Genomic DNA, 26,377 nt, shown 5'->3' on the forward strand with positions numbered 1-26,377 from the left:
CCAGCTCCACTTTACCAGAAATCAGAACTTTTCTTTACAGTTCCTATCTGCTCCCTGTCAATTTGGTTTGGCTTTGCAGCAAGCCATAGCTGCAGTGTTCTTTCATAATTTTCACTCCCCCTCACACATGGCAGCTACCAGGAATTTGAACAAATCCTTTCACACCACATGCACGGCAAATGTTGCATTCCGACGTCAGTATTAGAACTGGCACTTTTCCATGAGACTTTAGAATGATTCATGGCTATTCCGGACATGTTACTGATTAGGCTGCAAGGATTTTAAAAGCATGCATTGTGTAGGAACGACAATAGATTCGCTTCATCGACTGAACTGCATTACTGGAACAACTCTGTAGCTTTTTGTCTCATTATATTAATGGTTTGATTCCATGGTTGAGTATATTTCTTTAAATCTTTCACACCGCAAATGAGAGGATTGGTTCTCCACAGGCGGCGAAAATGGTCTTGTATGAATAATGCCACAATTTTTTAAAAGATTTTGAAAGAATCTAGTAAAATGAAAAGGAAGTGAAGTGAGACTTCAACAGAGCTGAAGCATGCAACAGTCATTTTATATCTTTTCACATTTTTCTCAGCTCTTGCCTTTATTTTAAAGCAAATGATAAGTGTTATACAGACACTTGACTAATAAGCCTTCAAACAGGCAAAACAGAGCACCATGCAAGTGTAACTGGCGTCGTGTATTTTTGTTGAATGAGGAGACGGACATCAACTGTGGGTCGACCCTTCGTTTACTGATGAAAGACAAAGCAGTCTTTTATAATGTGATGCGCCCAGTTCACCCTGAACATTTCTCTGAACTAAATGTTATGTAGAATGCAATTAGCACTTGCTCAGAGTTCACAGATTAGGCAGAACACTAAACACAACTTTAAAACATGCAAATAATGAAACATATTGGGAAAATAACATCCTACATGCTTTTCTTTTTTTTTTCAAGTTAGAACGTAATATAAAAATATACAGGCTTAAGCCAAAGACAGGAAATGCTCAGCGCTTATGCAGCTAAAAGGAAAATGGAAGGTGCACACATACAGTCAAACACCTCATGTGTCCATTTGAACATTTTATGTAATTCTAAATGCAATCATTTTTGACTACAGTAAACATTACATACCCATTACACAAAATTGATTACTAATGATGTACTAAACTGAGATTAGGTACGGGGATATTGCAGCTTATAGCTACTCTGTGAAAATGACCTTGTGGAGAACATCTCTGAATATACCACAATCCATGTTGGATCAGAACCCACCGTATTGATCATCTTCATCAATTCTTCATTCACAGTTCCTTCAGTTAAAAGACGTTGCTCTTTGACAGATGTGAGCTGATGCTCCATTGATTTGCTCACCTTTCTAGATTGTAGGTCAGTATGCTCACTGCTCCATTTAGCTCCATAGAGACAATTTTGCACCTAGTAGTCAAAAATGGGAACTGTAACAAGTGCTAACAAGAGGCCTGTTGAGAGGAGGCCACTAGACGGAGGTGCATTAGATGAAGCTGTATTACGTGTAGAGGAGTGATGAAGATCAATTATATCGACAGGATCTGTTATATCTCCCTCATGTGATTCCCACACAGCTATTACTTGCAACAGCTAGCCAAAGCAAATTACTCATCTAAATGTAATTCTAAACCATCAGCGGATCGAGGACACATCAAAAAATTGTGCCAAACAACAATTGATATATATCAATGCTTGATAGCGTTTCAAATGTCTAAAGCTGCTCAAAACATGCTGTTAGACCTTGAATGTGCATTCATTACGATGCTAGCATTCAACTTTTAGAAATACAATTAAATGTACTGACAATATACTGTATTACTCCTGAAACTGCTAGTCATCTAGCTTCTAGGCATTTTATCCCTCTTTTGTTGGCAGTTTTCTTTCATTCTGTTTCATTCAATAATGAATTCTGTCTTTTGCCTGGGTTGTGCTGCTGCTGCTGTCAATAGGACGGTGTTGCATTGTGTAATCAACACACACACACACACACCTACACAGACACACACACAGACACACACACACACACACACACACACACACACACACACACACACACACACATGCACACACACGCACACACACACACACACACATACACACTAGCTTGTTAATGAAGGCCATCTTGGAGCGAGTTCATATTAATTACCTTTAGAAATAAATGTATTCAGTTCTTCGCTCTTGAGTTCCTGATTTAATCTGTAGAGTCATGGCTACTGCTGATACTTATGCAGTGACAAATATAAGTGAAAAAAAGAAAGAGATATTTGTTATAAATAAATTTGATGTCTAATAAGCAATAAGGAATTCACTACACTTGAACTTGTAGACCCAAGCCTGTTCCAGCATAACAATGCCACTGTAAACAAAGCCAACTCCATGCAGATATGCTTTATATGGGTTGGAGTGGAAGATCTCGAGTGGTCTCCTATAGAGCTCTGACCTCAACCCTGTTGGATGAATTGCAACGCTGACTGCTCCCTCAGTCTACATCATTACCTGGCTTTATCAACACTATAGTGGATGAATGAGCACAAATTCCCACAATCACACTTCAAAATCTAGTGGAACACCTTTCCAGATAGTAGAACAGGACAAAACATGCAACTCTTGCAAGATTATGCCCCTCCCTTGCAGTTTGCCCTCTCTTTTATTATTATTCACCCTCTTCCTTCTCTTTCTTCCACTGATTATATACTGGGTTCACCTGTCTTGGAGGGTTGGAAAAATATGTGGCATCAGTAGCATTCTCCGAATAGGAAAAGGGTCTTGGAGTATCTATGGCAACGGCCGACCGAAGGCACCTCATAACAGGGGGACAATTTTCATAGTCGTTCTTCCACCCGCGGCTGTCTTCTTCTCCTCTTGCGTCCTGTATAATAATGTCTGTGCTTTGTCAGGCTGCTCTGTTGTTGCCATCTCTCACTGCCAAATGATTCACGGCTTTGTGCTACTTAATGGGCTCATTACATGGCAGACTGCTTGTTGCACTGGAAGACTGAGATCTACCACTATCATTAAGATCAATGCCCAGCATTTACGAAGGTAAAAAAGATTCTTTGAAGAGAAAGACAGCCCCACTCCTCTCTGCATTGCCTGGACATGATGTAAGGTAGGCTGGTGGCTAAAGCCTAATTGGTCTGTAAGTGAAGGTAGAGAGTCCATAAAATGCAGTAATAAGATCTTGCTGTCCTCTAGAGAGATGGACAGGATGAGCCAAGATCAAGCCTTTGACAATCCATGTGTATCTCTTCTCGATTATGGGCAAATTTTATAAGATACCCTTCCATTACAGAGCCAAGTTTACCTCTAAATTACACAACAGGAAAGGATCAGGGCTCTTATGCATTTTAGCAGCTGCACATTTTTCCTTTTTACCAACCAGTTACATCAATATAAAGTTTGGAAATCTAATTGAGAAACATGCTGCACTTGTTCTTCCTGGCTTCTTACCTCATTATAACAAATGGAGGATGTTAGATGTTTATCAGATTTCCAAACAGAGCAAAGGATCTTTCACTAAAAGGCGTCTTTCTCAAGGCAAAATCCATTTAGATCTCTTGTACTCGGGTTATTATATGTGAGCCATTTTGATTTTTCACCGGGTTTAAACTTATTATGCCACACAAGGGTGGCTTACAGCAGCAGGGGCTTAACAAATCCAACCAAGCTTTTCTCTAAGTTTTACAAAGTTCCTGAGTGGGCATTTTTCTCTGCTCTCTTGTCAAAACGAAGTAAGAGATTCTTTCTTTTCACACATCAGAAAAGATATAACGCTCACTGCTTCATAACTGTTGTAGATCAAAGTTTGAGTGTTTAGGAATACAGATTAGTGGCTGCGCTGAGCAAAGACATTACAGCCCTGGCCTGCAAGGACGCTTCATGTGATTTCAATGTCGTTCCCTTCTGTTTTTTTTTTTTTTTTTCCTAAGAGGGCTTGTTTAGAATTCTGAAGTGCCTGCATATGCTTGACCTTGCGTCAAATGAGAAAAACAGCAGTATGCTTCCTGTCCCACATTTTGTCCCGCACTTTATTTATCCACTTGCTTGCTGAACCTGCTAGCTATTTACCTTCACCATGGCCTCAAATTGAACCTGCCTGATCAGGGACCTTTCTAACTATCGCAAACACACCACACTCACATCATTCAGTCAAAACACAAGGTCAGGGAGTTAATATGCTTCCAGTTCGTCCGCAACGCAAATATTGCTGTGTCACTAAAACCCACACTTATTTATATTGTTTATAAATAACACAGCAGGGATCTGGTTTATATCACAAAGGTCATTAAGGCTTCACAGCAATGATGACAATACCGGAGAGCGCCCGCTGTCACAGACAGTAGCTGCTGGTGTGCATCGGATTTGAAAGAAAAAATATGTTGAAACTTCTCTGGAGCACAGAAAGGTACTTATGAATTGGATCACTGAGCCAAAAGAATTTTGGCAGAGTCGGATGAACCAAAGGGATGTAAACACTTCAGTTGTAAGGACAGCCTGCGATCGGACCTTTTTTCTGATTGACTGGCATCCAACCTTGAAAATAATAAGTCAAGACACATTTATGTGACCCTTAAATCTAACATTGAATCATCTACATTTATCATAGGCAAGGGCATGGTGAATCCCAGGAACGCTAAGCTGGGAATACACCTTGAATGGAATGCTAGTTCATCACAAAAGACCAGACACACACACACACACACACACACACACACACACACACACACACACACACACACACACACACACACACATATTAACACTGAGTTGTAGCCACTCGAAGAATTGGAATGTTCTTGGGAGGTGAAACAACTAAAAAACCTGGCAGAAACCAATATTATAGGTAGAAAGGGATTTGTTGGACATAGTGAAACTACACATACGACTTTTATTTAATATATACTTGCCATTTAACAAAGAAAAAATATATAGTCAAGTTTTCTGTAGAAAGTAAAATATAATAATAAGTATACAGTGCCAATGCCTTGTAACTGTAATTTTTTATTTTTACAAAATAATGTATTTTTTAAATAATTCACTTTAAGATAGAAAAAAAAAGATCCTGGTGGAACAAGGACTTTTTTATAGATCTTAATAATTCATTTAGGAGGTGGGGTTAAACTTAAGAACCATGGAGAGCAACCATTTTGACACAAGCAGAACATGCAGTACCAGTAAAGTTCAGAATTAAACTGGAAACCCTGAAAGTGTAAGTTGACAAAAAATTATAAAAAATAAATAATACTCCCTGTGCTGTTATGGTACCTATCTGTAATATGACCAACAGATTTTTATTTTTATTCGTTTAACTTCTGCAATACTGAAGCTGCATTACCAATCTGAGTCATGCAACCATATGTTGGTATTTTCAGAACATCGGATTATACAGTTCTGACTTTTTTTTTTTTTGGCAAAGCAAATTTGCAATGAAGGCAAAATTGTATATAATATTATCTATTATATGACCAAATGTATGTGATCCTTTTTTAGACTGCTGCTGGAAAGTTGTATAAGCTTATAACTGAGGGGCCTGAAACTGCAAAATGAATGACATATAAAAACACAGTTTGTCAAAGTTAAAGTGAAAGAACTTTGTTGTTATTATATGCTACTGTTATTTAAGAAAGGAAATCATGTAATGAAGTTTTCTATGAGGTGTTGTTTATGGAATTTATTTGGAAGGAGTCTCCAGAGTCAGTGCTTAGTAACTGTTTTCTCCTACCATAAACATAGACAGACATTGAAAACAGTTTACACTATTAAGCACACTGGATATATTACATTTGCTTTTTTTAAATATACATCCATTTTTGCTTTACTCTTATTTATTTTAGTACATGTTAATTAAAATATTTTTTTGTTGCACTGTGGAAAGAGGAACAAAGAATAAACTGGTCACTACATTTGAATTTATGGCATCTGGTAGACACCTTTCACCAGAGCGACTTACATATTTATCTCATTCATACAACTGAGCAGCTCTGAGGTTGAAGGGCCTTGCTCAGGGGCCCAGAAGTTGCAGCTTGGTGTGGCTGGGATTTAAACCTTTGTAACCAAAGGCCAAGGTCTTACCACTAAGCTACCAGCTCCCACATTACAATACATGTATGAAATATGCGTGTGGTGAAACACAACCTTGAACCGTTTTTGTCTTCTTAACTTTAAGAGATTGTCCCGCCTCCCTCACCTTGTCTCCTACATTTTGGAGACAAGGTGAGGGAAGTGAGATTGAGATAGTTTGGACATTTTCAGAGGAGGGACATGGGGTATATCGTTAAAAGAATGCTGAGGATGGAGCCACCAGGAAGGAGGAAAAGAGGAAGGCCAAGGAGGCGGGTTATGGATGTGGTGAAGGAAGACATGCAGGTAGTTGGTTTAAAAGAGGCAGATGTAGAGGACAGATGGGTATGGACACGGATGATCCGCTGTGGCGACCCCTAATGGGAGAAGCAAAAAGAAGAAGAAGAACTTCAAGAGATTGTGAAAAGAGTGTAAATCTGTTGAATGGGATAATCTGATATTTATTAAAATATCATTGATGGCAGGAGCTAACTTTTTAAACATAGCTATAAATGGATAATTAAAAAAGTATGACTTGACATTATTTAGTTAATATGAAAAATGTCCTCGGGTAGTGGTTGTTATAAGAAGGAATAAAGCTGCGTAACTGTAACCATATACCCCTTTAAGTTTCTCATTTTGTGCTTTAATTCTTTTGTTTTTGGAAAAAGGAAATTGTTTTGTCTGCCAGTTTTTTTTTTTTTTTTTTTTTTCATTACCTACATGGGAAAGATGATGTTTCTTGGAAATACCTCAATAAAATTAACTCACACTTGCATCCACCCACCTCTGGTTCCCCACTGTTTAGGTGAAAGGCTTTATAACATTGTTTTAAACTACACTTTAGCTCAGTTCAGAGCCATGAAGCGCTCCCATGTGCTGCGTTTTTGCCACTGGTGAGTTTCTACCAGTGCTGTCACAGCTGTTGACCCCATGGCAGGGTATAAACAAGATTTAGTGAGAGGTCAATATGTTCTGAGCAGCCTCAGCCATTTTTCTGGGTTTATGTAATTGGAAAAGGCTCAGCTTTAGTTGAAGGTCCAGGTAGAAGTCAGAATTAAGACAGAGGTCTTGTGACTCTTTTTTGGCCACTAATGAATTAGGGTTTTATTAGAACGTTAATATTTACATCATAACTATTCTTCGTACTGCTTAGGATGAGAATGAGGTATGACAATGATATTTACACACTGATGTGTATGGTCTAAAATATTCTGCCTATTCTACTAAGATGTGTAAGGAAAATATTGCTTTCCTCTGTAGTGCTTCTACCCGGTAGGTTTGCGCTGTGATTTAAAGTTTGAGAGTGAGGTGCACTGAGTTTTCCAAATATACCCCATGCATTTGTCACCAATTTAGGATCAGAGTTTCGCCCAGGGGCAGTGGAGTGTGGATCGGGATCTGCTATATAGAGCTGGAGGAGGCTTTTAATTTCAGCTTCAGCTCTTTCCTCGCACAGATTCATTACAATTTGATGATATCAAATGATTGCCCCTCATTGCAGAAACAATGGGCTGCTGCCTCTCTGGCATCTTATCCGAATTTTGACGTCTCACTCCTCGAGACATCAATATGAGTCACTTTGTCAGAACATGTCGGCCTCTAACCATATTCTTTTGGAAGACAGCGAGACATTGCTCCTTGAATGAAAAATGAACAGCGAAAGCAACTTGGTGGAAAGTTCATGCATTTGCACCACAGCCGTGAATGGTGGTGTAGATTGGCATGGTGAAAAAAGTAAATTTTAGATTGCATTAATTTTCCCAATATTCACAATTCATGTCCTATCAATACGGTGGGCGAGAAGTGCAAAACACTTTAACAAATCAGAAAACGAATTAACAAATTAGAAAACACTAACAAATCCGAAAACGAAATAACAAATGCAAAAACAAAATAACAAATCTGAAAACACATTAACAAATCCGAAGACACAACGACAATTCAGACAAACCGGATAAGGTAGTATGTGAATGGAACACTTACCAATCATTGGAACGCAACACCTGTCATTCATGGTATACAGGAAGTATGAAATATTATAACTTTGTTTCTTGTACATGTGTAAAGTTGCCCATTTACTTTAAACTATTTTTTATTTCGATTAGTGCACCTTTAAATATAAGAAAATAACAGAAGTAAACACTGGCAAGCAAGGAGATAATGTTGTACTTCCTGTGTATCTTGAATGACAGGTGTCTCATCCAATGATCGGTAAGTGTTCAATTTGCAAACTATAAACACCTTTTCCGGTTTGTCTGAATTGTCGTTGTGTTTTCGGATTTGTTAAAGTGTTTTAAATTCCTCAGCCACTGTATATCAAGCATTACAGAACTATCAAGCAATCTCAAGTATGCAAACATTAATACTACTACCATTAATAATAATAATAATAACAATAATAATAATGAGTATAGGTGCAATTCCTCCTTTTCAACTAAGCAAAGTATCTAACTATCAGTGAAGTTGTCTTACTAGCGAATATTTTTTGAATACAATTCTAAATAGCCTGCCTACCATCTATATCAAGAAACTAATCAGCTAACTATATAGGTAGGTCTGTTTGCAGGGATAATTGACACACTTAGCTAGCTAAGACATCAGTTTGAGCAGCACCTCAGGTTTTGATGCCAATATAATATAATGTAATCTTATGTGTTCAATGAGCCTGCAAACAACCAATCGACTTCCATGACTTCAGTTTCTGTCTAAGAGATACAGTATGCTGTATATATCATCCATACGTAGTATCATTTAACCACTGACAGGATGCCAATTCATTATATTATTGCTATATATATATATATATTCTATATATATATACAATACAATTGCTATGCTATATATATATACAATTCATTATATTATTGCTATATATATATATATATATATATATATATATATATATATATATATATATATATATATATATATATATATATATATATATAACAAAAAAGTGTGAAACAACTGAAAAATGTCATATTGTAGGTTCTTCAAAGTAGCCACCTTTTGCTTTGATTACTGCTTTGCACACTCTTGGCATTCTCTTGATGAGCTTCAAGAGGTAGTCACCTGAAATGGTCTTCCAATAGTCTTGAAGGAGTTCCCCGAGAGATGCTTGGCACTTGTTGGCCCTTTTGCCTTCACCATGCGGTCCAGCTCACTCCTAAACCATCTCGATTGGGTTCAGGTCCGGTGACTGTGAAGGCCAGATCATCTGGCGCAGCACCCCATCACTCTCCTTCTTGGTCAAATAGCCCTTGATGCCTTCAGTGTGACTCTACAATTTTCATAGTCATGAAAATAAAGAAAACTCTTTGAATGAGAAGGTGTGTCCAAACCTTTGGTCTGTACTGTATATATATATATATGCAAAAGCCAATCCGATTTCTAAATGAAAATCTTGATAGATTCTTCAGTCTGATTACAAACAAGAAGCACTTGGGTTGCTAGGTTACTAAGGTCTGTTTGCAACCTATTTACACGCACATCTTTTTTGTTTTTGTATTTTGTTTACATACACTAACGGGGTCTAAAGCATGCAGTTATATATAGCAAAAAAATACAAATTAAATGCTGTCATCGGATCACCATAGAAACCAAACATAAAAAAATATGAAAACCATACTTTCAAGAGTATTTTGCCATGCATTTAGGTGCGGCTTATTTATGTTAAATAAAATTGTAAATTGTAAAATTCAGTGCTTATATATGGGTCCACTTTATAGTCCGGAAATTACGTATTCTATTATTATATAATAAGATTATAATGTATTACCTATTTCATACATATAAGATATAAGTAAGTAAGATATAATCAAATATGTAATATAATAAATATAATAAAACCAGGTAAATAATGTCAGGCTTGGGTCAATGATACATTTAGCAATGGGAACATGCACATTATATTAATAGGTAAAAGTTATAAAGGCCATTATTAAGTGATGCTGGGTTTCATAGGGGTTTTTTTTTAGCAGGAAGCTAGCATGATAAGTATGCATTAAATCAGCCGACATGCCTTTTCGCTTTCTCAGACATTTCAATCTTAGCCAAAAGCTATTTATAAATCGAGTCAAACAGCTCTATCTTTTTTTTTTTTTTTTTACTTCAAATGAATTTGCCACATGAACAAGTCACATGTTTATGGAAGTGTAATTAGTTGTGATAAAACTCAGATTTCGGAACGATAACGCTCCCCTTTGGGCTCACCTGATCCTCCCTGAGCCCTCCTAACAATCGAGGCCAGCTAAGAGTAGCTCTGTGTGCTGGAGGCGAGTGTAATCACAAATGGAGGCATTTTTATTTTGATTAATGCAGTTATGGATTATAACCTGACCCATTTACTAATCACCCTGGCTGTGCATTTGCAGTGTCTTTGCCCCAGGGTTGCTTTCTACAGGAGCTATTATTCAGCTTCCTGCTTCTCCATCATGGGCTCCTCTTTGCCAAACCTAATATAAAACTTTTTATATATATATATATATACTGGGTAACACTTTACAATGACAGTACATAAATAAGCATGTATTAATAAGTATATGTAAACTAAATGAACCAATCAGTTCATTATGAATTAATGATGAGTTAAAACAAATACTAATCAAGAACTAACCTTAAATACACCATGAGCCACATGGAATTCATGTGTGAACAACAGCTAGCTTAATGACATGCTAGTATACATTTGTTAATGAATGTGTTAATTAACACTTTAGGTTAAGTTAAATGTTACTTGCTATGTAGGAAAGAACATGAATTAAAATTGCACAATTATCCTCCTTATGGAAGGCACAAAGGCACAATACTAAAGATTTGTTTTCACCTGATTATTCATACCTTTCTCATCAAATTTACTGCTTTGCTCCTCTGCTCCATTGAGAATTGAGAGTTCTTTGCAATGAGGTGCCATGTTGAACATCTAGTGGTCAGTATGAGAGAATTGCACTCAAAGCACCAAGTTTTAACTGCTGTAATACAAGATACACAAATTTGTATGGTCCTGTCAAGCAGACAAAAAACATGAATATGATGAACAGAGCATGTGGTTTTGATAGTTACACGACTAACATCTGTTATCGTTTAGGGTGTATTCACTTTTGTTGCTAGTTATTTTGGCAATAAGGGCTGTATGTTGAGTTATTTTCATAGGACGGTAAATCTATACTGCTGTACAAGGTGCACATTGACTACTTTCAAATATATCCAAGTTTCATCTCTATAGTATTGTTCCTTGAGGAGATACTAAAATGGTTGCTGAAATGTGAGGGGTGTAAATTTTAAGTGAGACAATCCAAGCAATGCACTTATGCACTTGCACAAGCAAACATATTCCAGTATATTTATATATACTGTATATATATATATATATAATATTTACTTGCATTCATATGCTGATCATCAGTAATCAGTAAACTGCAATGCACAATGACAACACAGCTTATTTGCATATAGTGATGCCCACAAAACTCCATTAAGGTTCACACAAACCTGTTAGCACAAAATGAATGAGACACGTAAAGTCAGAAGTGGAATTCATGTTGCCTTACAACTATACACAATTCACAATAAAAATATTTAATAATAGATTTAATATTGCTTACATTTGTTCATGGCTTACTAGTCTGAGCAAACTGACCAACCTTCAGTCTGCTTATCCGGTCGCATTTCTTCTGTCTTGATTGACAACTGCTTTTTGTAAGATTTCCTATGCAGTATTCTAATCCCAGATCTAGCAAACCATCATGAGCGTGCGCTTTTGACAGACAATGCTAAGCTCCTCTATATGTCACCTTTGATAACGGCGTCATGTTAAATGCTGTAAATGTAAGAAAACTTCACATACTTCAATTTTTACACACATTAAGAAACATGTGTATATCAATGTTTTTTTTTTTTTTTTACAGGATTTTCATGACTGCCAATCTTTTTGTGTAAACATTCGTACAAACGATTAATATCCACCTGGATAAATGAGGCCCACGGTTTGTATCGGCTTTAGAAGGCTCAGGTGGGCCATAAAGAGAGTGACAGTAAGAACCTAAGATTATAGGTAAGCAATGCAGCCCGGTAAGGTTGTAATAGAAAACAGGGAGTCATGGAGTCATGTCATGAATCAAATATTGGTGAACAGAACAGAACAGAACTGAACAGAACAGAACAGAACAGAATGCTGCCTTCTGAGGTGAGAGAGAGAAAGAGAGAGAGAGAGAGAGAGAGAGAGAGAGAGAGAGAGAGAGAGGACATTTTTTGGGGGAAATAAGTTAGTTTAATATTTGATTTCTGGTAAGAAATGACTGATGCTACTACAAAATAATTCATTCTCTTTTCTTTCCAGTGACATGGTATGCCATCTGACCTATTATACCTTTAGGGATAGTGACTGTTAGAGTATGTTAGGAAGAGAATAACCAGCACTTCAACAAAATCAATAGAACAGACTGTGAGCCTCGTTGCATTTTCCTCCAAACTGCTGATTTCATTTAACCTGGCAGAAAACTTATCAAATTGTGTTTTCCTGATATATATATATATATATATATATATATATATATATATATATATATATATATATATATATATATATATATATATATATTTATTTAATACACAGTACCTCTCCATATTCTGGAGAGTGCCTCAAAGCATTTAAAAAAACAGCAACCTTTTATCCACCTCCAGGTGGAAACGCAGAGTATATCATCAAGAGAAGACTCTTTATCATTATAGGGAGGGTAAGCAGCAAATCTTTCTGCTGAGTTAAACTTTGCTGTATGTAGCTTTTGAAATGTTGCCTTATAAGATACTTGACTTATTAGACAGACTGCTGCCTCGATCTGGAGAATTATACTTCTGCCTTCTTGAGAAAGTGATTTTATTGATGAACAGAAATAATTAATGGGATAAAAATCCATAAAGCACATAAATCCATAGAGCGCCCTCAAGCAATCATTTTCCCTGCAATACTACAATCAACAACAAATATCGGCTTTGAAATGCTATGTTTTGTATATGCTATGTGCAAGTACGTGAACATGTTTATGCACATCACGGGAAATGAGGCCACTAGGAAAACAGCTTGTTTAATCATGGACACTGGACATTTTGTGCCATTTGGCTTAAACTTCTTAGAGTAGTTTTAGCAATAGATACCCACCCTAGAAAGCACTACTAATGAATCTTTATATTGGGTATAAATCAGACTTGAGAGACTCGAGTTGCAGAGGGAAGGGATGAGGATAAATGTGATGCATCTGCAAGTCCAGGTGCTTTCATTGTAATGTCTTTGGTTACTGACATATTTTAACTAGAATTTGGGAATAAATTGGCTATTTCCGTGTTTTCATTGGGTAAGATTGATTTTTTATTAATTTGTCAGACCATTTCTCTTATACTGAGGTAAAACAGGATGTTTTCAGGTCAGTGGTGGTTCAAAGAGTTGCTGATCAGTCATGGGGTCAACTCCCTACACCACCAAGAGCCTTCGGTGGTGGGCTTTTTACTGTGCCATTCGATAGATTCAGAGTATACATATATAAGGCTATAGAGTATGTGACAAATAGTGTTGGCGTTCCCATTTGTCGGAAACCAAATTGTGTTGTTGTTAAAGTTCCATCAATTCTACTTTCATTGCAAAAACATGCAGCTTACCTTCAAGTTGAAATGCTTGACATTTAACATTACATTTTTGCATAAACAAAAAACAAAACAAAAACATAAAAACACAGACATAAATCACATTTCGGATTAATACCACCCTGCACTACGGATCAAAAGCAAAAGCCATATAGCTGATTGTGGACATGTTCAAATGAGCATTCACATGGTGCACACAAAGAATTAGTATTTATTATCCTTTATTGCAAACACACATTTAATGAATCTCAATTCAGTTGTGCTCATGAGAAGTCTAAATTGTATGCATACGAAATTAATTAAAACATTTCTTTACACAATGCTGATAAATGAGGCCCCTGGGCTTTTGATTGCTGTGATTTTGCAAGAAGCACATACGCCAGAGGTGGTCTTGTGATTTACGTTTTGGCAACCAGCCGTTTGTAAAGAAACTAAACAATGGTTAGGACATTGGGTTTGTTTTATGACTGTTTTTTCTGTTTGATTAAAAGAAGTAAAAAAAAATGTGGGCCTGTGCTTTGCATCACATAAAAGCGGTGAGAATCAAAGACCAAGCATGCGTGTGGATCAATATTTATAGACTATAGTATAGTATTTAATGAAAGAAACACAGGCAGTGGGTGAGGAGGAGTAAAAGGAAAGGAGAGAGAAGATTGTGAAGGGAGTTGTGGCCCCTGGGAAGCCAGCACGAGGCTCCTAAGAGCCTGCCGGAGGGTGAAGTGCTTATTACACCAGCGCCTTTGGCACGCTGCTTTCAGCTTGAGGCCATGGCGGCATGTGTTGTAGCCTTTCATCCCAAGCCTCTGTGTGGCTCCCTAAACATCTGGCTGCGTGTTTGCCCTACATTGCGCCTGGAAAAATGAACAATTTGCGTAATGGCACAACGCCTATGAGTGACAGAGGAGGCAACATATGGGAGAATGGCTGGCAAGGCAACAGGTCCTTAGAAGCTTCCCTTCAGTGCTCGCAATTATACACAATTGCCCTTTTGAGCGCTCAGCTGGTGTTTCAGAGCAATGATCATGGTGGATATAGTGTGAAGAAAGGTGTGGATAAAAGGCATACATTCTCAAAGAGAAGTGAATAAGTGATGTAATTGACATTGTTTGTAGCACATAACAGATATTACAGGCCTCAGTGGTTGGATGAATGTTCAGCTTTCATCTGCAGATCAATTGGCAAAATACAGCTTTAAACTTCAGTGGGAGGAATGAATCAAAACCAAGGTCAGTGCTGTGTTTCAATCTTAATGACTAAAGTGCATTAATGTGAAAGGTGCATTAAAACTTTCAACAGCTCATTCTGCAGTATTCACTGAAAGGCAGAATAGAGTATGTGTAGAGTGTCAATTAAAATGGCTAACATAAATGAAACAACATATAGCATGATTAGATTGACAGAGAAGACATAATTCTAATGGATCCACTTTGTAGAAATGACGATAAATTATATATATCAGGAAGCCCACGACTTAAGTCAAGAAGAGTGAGACTCTATGATGCGTTCTGAGTAACGTATAGGTATCTCCTTCCTCTTTTTTTTCGGCTTCTCCCATTGGGGGGTCGCCACAGCAGATCATCTGTCTCCATATCCCCCTGTCCTCTACATCTGCCTCTTTCAACCCAACCACCATGCATGTCTTCCCTCACCACATCCATAAACCTTTTCCTGGGTCTTCCTCTTTTCCTCCTTCCTGGTGGCTCCATTTTCAGCATTCTTCTACCTATATACCCCGTGTCCCTCCTCTGCACATGAGATAGGCAAGCAATCAATTATACAAAATGTATTTAATAAATGCAGTCAATGCTAAACCTATATTACAGAGATTTATAAAATTATTTTACTTACCTTAATGTCCACCAGCTGGACCTTATATAAAAATATATTTAGACTTAGGAGTCTCCGTGGACTATGATGTTTGCGGATGATATTGTTATTTGTGGTGAGAGTAGGGAGCAGGTTGAGAAGAGCCTGAAGGGGTGGAGGTACACGCTGGAGAGAAGAGGAATGAAAGTCAGTAGGAGTAAGACAGAGTACATGTGTGTGAATGAGAGGGAGGGCAGTGGAGTGGTGCGGTTGCAGGGAGAAGAGGTGGTGAAGGTGGAGGAGTTCAGGTACCTGGGGTCAATAGTGCAAAGTAATGGAGTCGATTGTTCGTAGGTCTGGGGCTAACTGTACTAATATAATTGTGATTCTCAGTAAACCGCTTCGAATAAGGTAATAGAGACAGCCTGCAGCATAATGCTGTGATGGACTAGTGTCCAAACTAGGGTTTGTCTCCTAGAGTACAATGTCTGAAGCTAATATTACGTTGCCCCTATTTCTTGTAGTTAGAGTGGTGTTCAACAATGTAAAAGAGTTAGCTTTTTTAGCTACTGATCTTATTAATGTACTAGCCTATACCACAGAGCTGTGGAATTCTTAAATCTAATTGATCAGTCCTAATAAAAAAATAAATAATAAAAAAAGAATGTTGACTGATCCTGCAGTAGCACTAAAAAGCGATTATCATATTGTATCAATGATAATAGATGTTGTAGATGATATAGCAATTTTAAACTAAAGAAAAAAAAGGTTCTGACGGTTATATATAAGAGGATGCTTTTTCAGTATGTGTTTTACACTACGAGATGTAATCTTCTTGCCTAGTCCTTCAAATTAGACCCTGGCCTTGTTTTGTCCTATTACTGTCATGCCAGTTTGTTCTCCTTTTTTTTTTATTTTTTTTTTTTATCTCAAACCTTGAGCAAAGCCACACAACATTTCATCCATGCAGCTGTCATTTCTAAAAAGTTTAGAGCCCCAAACCACCCAATTTTACAGATCATGTGGTCAAAAGAAGCATGGAAGACAACATTGATACTCTCTCTCTCTCTGTCTCTCTCTCTCTAGATATATATATATATATATATATATATATATATATATATATATATATATATATATATATATATATATATATATATATATATATATAAATGTGTGTGTGTGTGTGTGTGTGTGTGTGTGTGTGTGTGTGTGTGTGCGCGTGTGCACGTGTGTCTATCTTTCTGTGTTGAAGCTAAATAATAGTTTTTATTGTTGTTGCCTTTCATTATTTCATTAAAAGCTCATGGCTGATGCTCTGCATCATTATGTCTGCATTTAACCTTCCCACTTATCTTAAATTCCACAAATCCACTATGATGAATACTCATTATTCACTGTACTGAAGTCAATTAGTCAATAATTAAGGATAATGTTTTTAACATATAACTGACCTGAAACTGAGAACAGTTGAGGGCAGATAATACACTGTTAACATTTAAAACTGAAAACATACAAGGGATACCTTTATATTACAGTTCACTATGCCTACCACGATTCTCCTGCTTAACCACTATAAACACCAGCAGTTAATGATTAGGTCTTGCAGGAAAAATCTGCAAATGTTCAGTGTTGGACTTGGGTTAATTGGGAATCACCAAATTGATCTTTACTAAGTCAATGAGCAGTATTTGCATCCTAGAACTGTATTACTGCATTATGTTTACACTAGTGTGAAGTGGTGGTTTCTCACTCCACCCAGGCATTATGTTGGTGCTGATATAGATGCTGTCGTACGGTATTAAAAAGCAGACCTGACAAAACCCAGTTACATTTCACATTGACTAAAACAAATTGATGTCGATCTGGGATATAATATTTGCTTCACGTTAGTAGTGAGAATTGCCACCTCAGCTCTGTTATTCCCAGTTTGGCTAACTGTCTGTCTGGAGTTTGTCTAGGTTCCTCCCTCTGTCCAAAAACATGTTGGGATGTTTAAAACATTATTGATTACATAAACTACATCAGCAACAAGTATGTGAAAAATAACCTGAGGGATTACAAACTTAACCTCAAAGAAGCCAGGAACCGCATGGAGAAAAATGAAGCTACAGTATATTGTCAAAAATCCATCAAAAAGAAAGGAAAATTGACAGTAAAAAAAAGGCAGATATAATAGACATCTGACACGTTCCTGAATTAGAAATATAGTCAAAGTTGTAATTCTGTAACTGTACACTTGTAGAATGCTTCTAAAATAATCTTTAATTATATTCTGTATTTCCTCCCTTAGTCATTTTGAAGAATTTGTGTTATCAGTATAGCTGTATAGATCTGGGTGCATGGATGATTTGTCCTTTTCTCAATATAGGAAATGAATCACCATCCCTATCAGTGGTAATCATTGAGCAGGAAATTATCGCAAAAAATAATTTAGCACACTTTGCTAAGCTTAAGAGAGGCAGTACACAAAAATGACCCAGTTTAAGGAAGAAAAGCTTCAGTCTTTATATTCTATCAAACAGGCATCAGGACCCACCTGTACCGAGTTGCTATATTTGACCCTGAACGGAAATATATTTTAAAACTCACATGTTGGCAGTAATAATTATCCACACACTCGCTCTTCCACTGACCCCACTGCTGCGATCTATTCTAAAGTGATTACGCCTATACAAGTGATTTTGAAGTGTGAACACCTATGACAGGCATCTATCATCTCCTAAATTTAAAAAGGGTGAATCTTAACACTTGTCATTGATGATACTGATGGTCACTCATCAAAAAAGAATGTAATGTAATGTAATACGTAACAGGAAGCAAGTGAGGTTCCTGGTGTAGGGTCTGAGATTGTATCGCTGCCTCAGATAACAGCTGACAGGTAGCATGTTGCATTGTACTTTTGTAAGTTGTACTTATACACAAGCAAGTGACATTCATTAAGCCATTCATCATGGATCCACAACTCCTTACACACATCCACATCTCCATACTAAAAGCTGGAATTTCTCTTAATCAGTATTAATTAATACCTGTTTGCCAACCGGACATGAGGGTTCATCAGCAAATTGTATCATTGGTATGTAGCAGGACTGAACCCCAGTTAATTGTTCCACTGCAATAGTAGCAATTTTACACCACCACCACTTTGGCTTTGGCTTCATATATTGATTTCAACATCGGCTGTTTGTTCCCAAAGGTCACTCTCAATGACATCACCTTAAATGGACTGCAGACCCTATCAGATAAAGAGTCAAAAATAATCAATTTTAAGACTTTTACGTTGTATGTAATGAGATGTATAGAAAAAAAACGACACAGGACTTGTTTCTGGCATATCCCATGGCTTGTTGAAGGCCCAAGGTTTGAGTTACTGTCACATATCGTGTCTCACATGCTGTCTTATGTTTATTTATTCATTTTTTTTTCTAGGTTTTATGCTGAATCACAGAAATTCTAATGGTTTCCACTTTAAATACCATCACACAACCAACTGTTAACCCCTTAAAACATTTACAAACCATTTAATCACAACAATAAATACAATATTACATCATAAAAAGGATCTGAATGCTTACTGGTGTCCTAATGGACCATATTGTTAACCAGTAGATACTAACAAGTTGCCTATGAGCTGTTCTTAATGGCATCCACTAGACACGACATGCTGCTCATAGACAGCTTTAAAGACACAGTGGATACCCACAGGGAGCATAATAATTCCCATTAAAACCAATACCATTCCCTTTATAATCAGTAAAACCATTACAGAGTCACTGAATGGTTCTGTAGTGTTTTTCGGTAGTGTTCGTCTCAAGTCAAACATGCCCAAAGACATGTCTACAAAACGGCAAAACTGTTCCGATGTGAACGAATGTGTGAATGTGAACGTGTTATAAACTGGAGTGTGTCTTCGCCTCATGCTCTGTGTTTAAGGCATCAGGCACCAGATCCACCTCAGCCCTGATTAAGACAAATGCTTGCTGCAGATGAACGAACGGACCGCTGGACGAATGAAGAATCCATGAAGGCTCTTAATATAGCTGAATCGAAATGCCTCAGGCTGGACCTGAGCTAAATTTTGCAGGAAGGTAGCTAAGAGAAGCTCCGTCAAGTAAATTGCAAGTGGAGCTCAGTGTCTCTTTAAAAAGCATCTCAGGGAGAGTGCTGCAGTTCCTCTCAGAACCACTAGGCGAACCTTTGCTCCATTTTCTGAAAGCTCTCGCAAGCGGCTTCATCCTTTTCCTTGCTGGGGGACAAGTGGGAGAAATCGGCGTGTTATCAAGGTGTAGAGTCTGAGAAATCTCGAGGAGCGGATAAAACCGGGGGAAAAAGCCGGAACAAAAACCGGTGCGGTTTGTTGGTTCAGTTCAGCATCACTGCAGGGAGGAATCGGGGCTCGAGACGCAAAAAAAAGAGCGCTTTTTCCATCCTGCTGTTTTAGAAATGAGGAGATTCGCTGTGGATTAAAAGGCAAACGGAGGAAAAATGATGATTGTTTTTTTTTTACTTTGTGAAATAAATTAGTCGGAATAATGCTGCCTGCTTGAGTGAAATCTGCTTTTTTTATATAGTTTTTTTTTTATATATATATTTTTTTCTTGTCTGGATTTGCTTCATTTGGATTCCTTTTTTTTTTCCTTTTTCTTTTTTCCCTTGACAGAAGAAGAAATGCTGTGAAAACTGGAAAAGACGAAAAGGAAAACTAAGGTGAACATGTGATAAAGGAAAAAAAAAAAAAAAGAAAATAATGTGTGTGTGTGTGTGTGTGTGTGTGTGTGTGTGTATATATATTATATATATATATATATATATATATATATATATATATATATATGTATATATGTCTGTTTTTACATGCTTTGCTGTTTGACTCAAAAGATACTAATGACTCCTCAGAATAACTATTAAGTTTTTATTCCGACTTACATGTTTTTATTGTTTATTTGCTCTGTTGTTGAAGGGAAAGTGTGTATGCTCTCAACTTACATCTTATCCGCACGAGACGTTGACACGCGACTTGACGGAATGTGAGTGTGTGAATTTGGAGATTTTAACAATCCCACACAGTCTCGAACCAATCCGGAGTCTGTTTTAATTCGAATTTGGCAAGTTTTCTACTTTTGTATCTTAGTGATGCGCATTGATGCTGATGATTTTGTTCAGTAAATCAGAACGAGGGCTTCAATAATCAGCCATTTAATAAACACCTGCAGTCTCAGTCTCTCTCTCTCACACACACACACACACACACACACACACACACACACACACACACACACACACACACACACAGCCAAGTGTATTTAAAAATGAAGGCAGATTGTATTCTCTTTTGATTCAAAGTGAATATCCCACTCTAGGAACATTAATTGGATTTCATGTGACCAATGACTGGAGCTGATGCTCTCTGACTGATAATGAAGACTCGCCTCACAGTGCACTGCGTCTTTATTTCTTTGTTTATTTCATTTATAAAAAATAAAAAAAAAAGTAAACAAGAGCACTATGGTGAGTAGATTGCAGAATATTTCGATCGAATATATAGATATTTTCTAATCTTCTTTTAACGTAGCTTGAAAGTGGACTCATGCTGGCTTGGAAATATTCTCATACATACATGGTGGTCTGCTATGGTGGACTGTGTTGCTGGGGTCCAATCACTGAAAGTGCTGCAACCTTCTTTGTATGATCCTGATTTTAAATATTCTTTCTTTTTTTTTGCTTTTTTTATACAGTAGTTTTGTACGAATTTGTAGGTAGGTAAGGCATAGAAACGGCACGTTCGGCAGAAACCACGTTACTCGGGCCTCGTGGTGGTGTCGACGCTCAAGCGTCATTATGCATGCAAACTAAAAGCAGATCGAGCTAAAGCGGTTCAATTTGGGTACTAGAAAAATACAGTTTTATTCAATTCCATTTGGCACGTACCATCTAGAGAGATGGTTCTCAAAGTGAGGTCCATTAGGCATAGGGAGTCAGTGGTCTACATGCCATCTGCTGTCACTGATAATGACTTTTATAGTTTTTAGACAATTCGATTGAATGACCCGAGTTCAATTGGAACTTCAATTATTAAAAGAAAGTCAGCTTATAAATCCAACTATGCGAATAACGTGTTCTGGATTGTTTGTCAGTACTCATAATTGAATAATGAGCCTGAATCGATTCTGTCCAAATCGGATTGTGTTTCTGTAATAAATAAATACTACGTTGGTCCATGGACTTCGTTACAGTTCTAAAGATTCACTTACGAACCCTTCGTCTAGAGCATTTTCACTAAATACTCAGAGGTCACCAGATAAATGGAGCATGACCACTGCGGGGCACTGTATCCTATAAATGCTTCGAGAAGTCTTGTAAATACATAGATGAAGCGAGATAACATGCCTATAAATGCCTCTGGACTTCAAATAAAAACGACTTGAAATGGCAATTTGATATGCTTTTTTTTCTACATTACAAGCCGGGACATTTCCTCAAATAATAGCTTGACCAATCAGCAAACATTCCTGCAAACAGCCAATCAGATTTCAGCAGGAAGTCATTTACGTTGGTGAAGGGCCTAGCAGGGTGAAATTTGCTGTGTACAAACAGAGATTTATCACAAAGCTGTCTATCGTAGGAGACCTCTTCACCTGTCTCTCAACGTTCCCAAACATGACCAACTGTTGGACCACAGACATGGTTACATAAATGTAGTTTTTTATTTATTTGTAATTATTTGCTGATTATTTTCATTTGACTTTTTTTATTTACATCTACAAATATAATTTTAACAAATGTTGAATATGTTTTGTTTTTATGTTTGGTGGCTGTAATAATGTGTGATATTGGGAAAAATGTCACTTTACTATCTCGTATAATGATCGCATGCTTTGGGATGTAGTGACTGTAGAAAACGCATATGAAACAGTGTGTTATAAGACTCAATGCACAAGGTGTGTATCGTTGATTTAAGTCCAGCTACTGAATCTGCACAGGGGAGGGAGCTAGTCCATAAGTAATGGGCTTGACTGCATCCGTTTACCCCGGTCTTACACGTACTCGTTTTTCAGCCTGACTTTGTGCAATATAGTTCCTTTGATGCGGAAGCTCTAAGCTTGTGGAGGAACCAGTGACAAATGAGTTAAATATGTTTCCTTTTTTCATTGCTTAATAACAACTGCTAGGGAGGAGGCTTAGTCTGTTTTCACTTTATTCATGTGTCTTCATCATGTATTCCTGGTTTGCTGCTTTTTCTATCCGTGTAGAAAAATCCTCCTTTATTATTTATCCTCAGATCTCACCTGCGGGACATGTCGTCTGAGTGATGATTAATTCCACTCTCTCAGTACTCAAACGGGATAAAAGTGCGAGTCCTTTGTGCCATGTCATAAAATGTAAGGTAAACATGATTAGAAAATGGAGTAGTGTTCAAGATTAAAGGGCTAGTGGGCAGTTATCATTGGTTCGTCACAGTGTTCTGGTGATTTTATATTTCTGGTGACAAATATAATCATTGGTATCATGTCATCTTATATATATGTAGACAAAGTTTTGAGTGTGTTTGTGGAGTTTTTTTGCTCTTTCAATCACAAGGGTATTAGCAAAGTCAGGTTCTGGTGTAGGGTGAGGAGGTCTGGGGTGCACTCAGCGTCCCAATTCATCCCAAAGGTGTTCAATAGGGTTGAGGTCGGAGCTCTTTAACAGGCCACTCAAGATCTTCCACTTCATCTCATGTAAACCATGTCTTTATGGAACTGGCTTTGTGTACAGGTGCATTGTCATGCTGGAACAGGTGTGGGTAGGGAAGAAAAGTTCAAGAAAAGGGAAGGTTTTATGCTACTGCATGCGAAGACATCTTATGCAATTGTGTGCCACCAGCTTTGTGGTAACAGTTAGGTGGGAAAACCACATGTGACTGGAGTTTTTAGATAAAAATAGACAATATTGAATTTTAACTGAAGTGAATTAAGCCATAGTAGGGGATGGTAATGTGTATAAATTCTCAGGGAGGGGATGAGCCAGTTTAGCTATAGTCTTTATCCTCTTATTAAGAGATTTCTGATTTAATGCCGTCGACATAGTCGAGTCATTGGGCAACATTTCAGCTATATGATTTGATTCACTGTCCTTGAATCAGATGTCAAAGATATGATTCAATCTGTCTTGTTTCTCTATTTTTAACTGCGAGTTTGTATGACAATTTTTGATTCCTTCTTTATTGTGTTTGCTTTCATCGGTTTTGACTGGACACTAGTCAGATTGAGCCTATTCTGATACAGCAGTGCTGAAGGATCTCTTGCTGTATCGGTTTTCTTTACTATAAGAATCGATGTTTTTTGGCCACTTTAATAGAAACAATTGAACACTGTAGCCTTAAATTTGTTATTGACCAACATGATTGGACCTGATGTGGCTATTGAAGCCTATTTGCCTTGAGATTTAATAGTTTTTTGATCTGAGATGGTTTTCTGCTCACTATGATTGTAAAGAATTGCTATTTAAGTTGCCGTAGCCTTCCTACCAAGTCTCCTCTTACATGATTTAGGCTTGTATTTTAAAACTGGAGCTGTTGCTCTCTTTATTTTTTTTTTTTGTTCACTTTTTACGCCCTGTAAATTGTAGACTATTGTGCATGAAAATCTTGGGAGATTAGCAGTTTCTTCAATACTCAAACTAGTCCTTCTGGCACCTACATCCAGGCCATGCCCTAAGTGGCTGAACATACTTTCACATTTTTTGATGTGAACCTAACTGAAGTTCCTGACCAGCATCAAAATAATTTGTTTGCATTTTTACTCTTACACGATTGGTTGACTAGATTAATGCATGAATGAGCATTTATTCTTTATAAATTAGCTGGTAACTGTGTGTACCACATGGCAATTAATTTTTTTCTCCAAATTCTCTCTGTTGTTGTTGAATGAGGGAAAAAAGAAATAAAAAAAAATATTGAGTATAATATTTGCAGCCCATTGAACCTAACCTACCTCGATTTCGAAGAAATAATGAAAAAAATAATTGTCTGTACATGTAATGAGCCCAGGCTACTGATTTGTAAAACCCTGGTTTAAGATCATGTGACCTACTTTACAATTATGTGGTAGGTTCTGCCAGCCATTTCAGCATTTCCTGCTGATATCAGCCTAGCTGTAACTGCATATTGAATTGCAGTCTCTACCTGTATATAATTTTGTTTGCTGATTTGTGGTTTGAACCTCACAAGGTTTCAGACAGAAATAGTAAATGTAGCCCTTGTGGCATAAATAGGATCATGTATGAGCTTGTTGTAACACACTGCCAGCATTTTCCATCTGCTAGGAACACATTTGGCTCATGCAAACTGTTTTAAGTACATGATGCCTGAGGGCATTCTTGCATGTGCATCCCAATTCCAACACCCTACAAATCATCTAGATTATGTTTGATGGCCCATGTTTGACGCTACTTGTGTGAAGATGCTGCTATTTCTTCCTTGTTATTTTTGATCCTTTTTATTTCGATAGCCGTTCTACAGTTTTCAGATATGCCATGGAGTCCATGACTGCTGCTGCTTTCAGTTCTTCAGTCTGCGATTTACTGTACAAGGACAGTCTCTGGTTTACGGTTTGTTAAATGTACAGCTTTGTATATTTCCAGTTTACCACCCACCATCCGGCTCTCCCTTATCATACATCCAACAGGAGGATGAAGGCTAGCACATGCATTCTCGTTGGAGACATGTGAAGCCAATCACTTGTACCCAGTGTTTGAAGTGTGTCAAAGCCCCAGCCCACCCACATACCCCATCTCTTTTTTAGAATTGTTAATTAAAAAGATATTTTGTACTTTTCTAAAAAGTGTGCTACTTTTTTCTATATTGTCTACTTTGCTTACAGGAGCTCTGGGAGCCCCTCCAATTCGAAAATTGCTTGTACCTTCTGCATACCTGAGTTTACTGATGCACATGACTGGCAAGTGTTGTGAGAAATAGTAATGGCACCCCTCCCACATCAATTGCAAGAAACCCAAAATCGCCCATGAGGGGATGTACTAATATCCTACCCAATTTAAACACAATATTTTTAATGAAATGTCCAATTAAGCTGTTAGACATATTCTGTAAGATATTGTGCATTCTAATATCTATATATTAATGTACTAAATTCTGATCTGAATGTATTTTTGTTTATTCACTCTGACAAACATGCACATATGATACCCTTATGTATACATAAACATCACCTCATTATTGAATAGCTCAAATCTGTAGTAGTTCTGTTGTGACTTTTATCTTTATGCTTTTACTTTCCCAAGCGCCATTCTTAGCTGAATTAAATCAGCTTGTGCACAGTTAACTTATGCACACTGATCCTCTGTAGACTGCCAGTGTCTAATGCTAGATGAATCTAAAGCAGGCGTCTCATTATTTTTTTTTATTTTTTTTTTTTTGCATAAAGATGTGACCTTCAGAAAGCTGACATTGCATTTGCTAAGGAAAAAAAAAAAAAAAAACATGAGAAAGGAAGGCTTATGCTTTAATGGTCTAATCGAACCCAAGGATGAGGTATCTTTATGTTTAATAACATGTAGAGAACGTACAGGTTAAACTGTATCTGCTATGACCTTCATAAGGATTAGTACTTGCTTCAGACTCCATGGCATTTTAGATAGATGTCGAGATACCACACTGCATGCTCATATGTGTTTAATATGCTAAATGTATACTGCTTTTTTATTGGCTCTTCAATTTACTCGATATAAATCTAATCTCCGTGAAAGACTTGTCAGGAGAAGCGGTCGATAAGGTGACAAGGTTTCCCAGATAAGGAATATCCTTATGCTGTTTTTATGGGTCTGGGTAGTTTGTATC

General features: G+C 37.3%; 1 protein-coding gene across 6 annotated transcripts in view; it reads left to right on the forward strand.

Moving 5' to 3' along the window:
* Positions 1-26,377, forward strand: part of nlgn1 (neuroligin 1) — a 281,252-nt gene that overhangs the window by 37,778 nt on the left and 217,097 nt on the right. For 3 of the 6 annotated variants that reach the window (XM_083558460.1, XM_083558462.1, XM_083558464.1), the window contains exon 1: positions 19,398-20,250. The exons of the other annotated variants lie outside the window; for them this stretch is intronic. The gene's annotated coding sequence lies outside the window, so the exon portion shown is untranslated. Of the gene's footprint in view, positions 1-19,397; positions 20,251-26,377 lie in introns of those variants that run through there. 6 annotated transcript variants of the gene reach the window in all.

Source organism: Silurus aristotelis, assembly GCF_946808225.1.
Source record: "Silurus aristotelis genome assembly, chromosome: 13".
NCBI classification, from domain to species: Eukaryota; Metazoa; Chordata; class Actinopteri; order Siluriformes; family Siluridae; genus Silurus; species Silurus aristotelis.